General features: G+C 39.0%; 1 long non-coding RNA gene across 2 annotated transcripts; it reads left to right on the top strand.

Annotated features, from left to right (window-relative positions):
• Positions 1-857: 857 nt before the first annotated feature.
• On the top strand, positions 858-3,138 carry LOC132159051 (uncharacterized). 2 transcript variants are annotated; one of them, XR_009437746.1, is made up of 4 exons: positions 858-1,023; positions 1,457-1,579; positions 1,740-2,046; positions 2,145-3,138. It is a non-coding gene; the product is annotated as an uncharacterized LOC132159051 (long non-coding RNA). The 2 variants fall into 2 exon arrangements; XR_009437747.1 differs by having other exon boundaries at positions 970-1,579.
• The last annotated feature ends 229 nt before the right edge of the window (positions 3,139-3,367 follow it).

Genomic DNA, 3,367 nt, shown 5'->3' with positions numbered 1-3,367 from the left:
CAATGCATTATAGGCCCATGTCTCCACGTGTGTGAGCTTGTACTTCGTCAACCGCAGCCGAACTTTCCAGAGGGTCTGTTTACGGCATGCTTGTAAAGTAAAAATTCAGCAGTCTGGCCTATCAAAGTCATTTCGTGCCGTGGTTTGCGTTTGTCTGGTCGCCTAATTCAGTCCTTCCAACCACATCCCATTCATAAAGTACGGAGTTTGAAAAGATGCATAAAATTTCCTTCTACAGCTTCCAGACTTTCCAAATGGGTTGTAACTCACTCTCGTACACATTTAAATATTTATCAGGGTCCATGGTCCCTGGGCTTGCACCTTGTTCAATACAATTCAATACGTAAACTTTGCAATTACAATGCAAAGTGCATGCACTTATGTTTAACCTGAAAGTCTGACAAAGTATAAAAAATTGATTTGGAATGTTTCAGTTTCATTTCAGCTTAAATTGAACTTAAAACAGAGATCAATGTGATGAAAAAAAAAGTTAAAAATAAATAATAAAGTACATTCAAAGATAGATAGATAGATAGATAGATAGATAGATAGATAGATAGATAGATAGATAGATACTAAATGTACCACAACATGCAGCATATCATCATTAACTAAAAAGTAATTTAGCATGCATTACAGAGGCACTTACCGTGTTAAATCAAGTTTTGTGACCGAAGGGTTCACATGATGATGTTGGAAGTGAAGTGAACCTCTCTAGATCATGTCATTATACATCGAGCTCCGACGCGAATTTACCAATCGCACTATGGTGAAGGTTTTCCTCTTAGTATTCATGATCCATGTATTAGCCTTTCGACGAATACCAAGCGACGTCAGAAAGACGTTATTAATATTTAAAGCACAAACCGTTCCTATTGGCAGGCCAGCGGGAGACGTCTGAATAAATTAACAAGAGACTCGTTTGCCATTGGAAGACTATCAGCTACGTCATCCATATCTACTTAATATTCAAGAGATGAACGGTTGCCGCATGATTGGGGATTCGCGCGCTGCCGAGCTGAGGTAAGGAACTGTCCAATTAACAGCTAAAACTCTCACTAAAGCCTGATGAATTTGTTCCCAAACCGCACCAACGCTGTGAATCCATCATCCGAAAGAGAGAGAAAAAAAGAGGAGTGAGAGAGAGACATGTCTAATTATTGTCCCAAAGGATCCTCACAGTCCATTTATGAATCACCTCAGCGCTTTTTTCTCCAGCTCCGGAGATTTCTTCACCATGGCGATAGCCTTCGGCCAGAGGAGAGAAGCTTTTAGTGCTTAATGCTCTATCTCTCTCTCTCTCTCTCTCTCTCTCTCTCTCTCTCACCTCCTTGCCCCTCTTTTTGGCCTCCAGACTATTTTATTTCTTAAAGGAAACGTTCACCCAAAAAAGACAATTCTGTCATAATTATTCACCTTAATGTTGCTCCATTCATGGATGTTGTTCTTTTTAAAGTGGAACACGGAAAATACTTGGAAAATCTTCACAGCATGAGTGAAATACACTATTTTATTAGTGTTTAAAAACTTCACAGTCATTGACAATATGAACAACGGATGGGAAAACAACAAATTGAGGGTGAGTAAATAAAGACAACATAAATTTCATTTTAGGCTGCATTGTCCCATAAAGGAGCACTGTTTGTTAACCGATCAGAATGTGAGTAAGCATTTTAACCTTCTGCAGTAATAATTTTAGTTTTATTTACACCATATTTAATGCTTATATGTTTTCAGAGGGACAAAAAAAATGGTCGTTATGGTCCAGATCAAAAAGTACGATGGTAACCATTACTGACGAGTGGACAAGTGTTGTCTTTCATTACCTTTTTAAACACATTGGCAGATGATCTCAAGAACACTTAAAAATAAAATAAAATAAGGATCTGAATTTAATAAGGAAGTGTTCACATGAACTGAAAATTGAAACAGTCCCATCAATCTTCTTTCTGTAATGCTGCAGTGAAACCTCAGCTATGTTGGAAAGAAATGTCATGGAGTGATGTAAATGTTGTCAGTGGCCATTTCAGATCTGCATCATGATAAGTATGACCACCCGAAGTAGCGTACCAGTAACTGTCAAAACATTCAAATTTTGTGGCAGCCAAACATGTTTTTATTTTTTACCACAACATTTCTTTCAGATTGTCTATGAAAGCCACTGAATGATATTCGCAGTGACATGGAGTGAGGAAACCTTCGCCGCCCTTAGTTTGTTTGTTTTGCCGGCCTGTGTGCCAGCGTAGTGAAGAAGAAGTATGGCTTGTTTTGGTCCGAGTGGGCAGTGGTTGTTCGGATGCCATGCTAGCCCGTTGCGCTGCTCGGAAAGAAACGCCCACACACACACACACACACACACACACACACTGACACAGATGAACAAAGACACAGTGCCGTGTACATCGGAGGCCTTGGTGGTATGTGGCAGATACCCAGAGCTGTGTGTGCACTCCAGTGTGCCAAGAAGAATCCCTCTGTTCATGAGGTGGACCGTCACAACAGACTAAACAAGGAAAAAGGTCTTTCTCTTGTGTGACTTGAAAAGAATTGAAGAATTAAAGGCTTTGCCGTGGCATAGACCATGAAATAACAAGACTCCTCTGTCATAAAAGTGGCTTGCTAGGTTTGCCCCAATGATAAACTGGTTGGAACTGTACAATTAGCTTCATTGTACATCACTAATTTCTATAGAACTACACAGGTTGGTGAGTCTCCACCATGTGGTCAAGTTGGAGAAATGTTGCCAAGAAAAACTGATTCCCGGAAATCTGTGTCTGCAGAACCCCAACAGTCTGCACTTTTTGGATGTACAGTCGGGCTGTATACATGAGTTTTGTAAATTTTTTGTCTTCCACATTAATATGCAAATACATCAAAGCTGTGGTGCAGTGGATTGCGCACATACATACAACATATATGTGCTCTTTGCTTAATGGGATCACACTCTTGTCAGCGATCCTATAAAATAAAAATAAAAAAAAGCCCCAAAATTTAAATAATCACCTGGAAGTTGACATGTCTTGAATCTATTTCAATCTTCATAGAAGGCAGGTAAGTCTAGCATATTGTTTCGTCGCTGTCCCTTTTGAAACTTTTTGCACTTCATTTTCTGGATTTTCGGGGCAATAATAATGTCATCTTCCATTTCCATTGGAGAACAAAAAAAAGTTATTTATAGTAGAAAAAGGTTATTCAGATAATTCAAATGTTCGTCACACTAAGAAAAATGGTTCTTTTAAGAACTGTTTATTGAAAGGTTCTTTTTGAAACCAAAATGTTTCCTCTATGGCATCGCTGTGAGAACCCTCATTTGGGACCCATATTTGTTTTATCAAACTCGCAGTGAACTCTGCTCTGTTAATATTAT

The sequence above is a fragment of the Carassius carassius genome, chromosome 16 (assembly GCF_963082965.1).
Source record: "Carassius carassius chromosome 16, fCarCar2.1, whole genome shotgun sequence".
In the NCBI taxonomy this organism is placed as follows: Eukaryota; Metazoa; Chordata; class Actinopteri; order Cypriniformes; family Cyprinidae; genus Carassius; species Carassius carassius.
The sequence above is the reverse complement of the archived record's forward strand: the minus strand, read 5'-3'. Positions and strand labels throughout refer to the sequence as shown.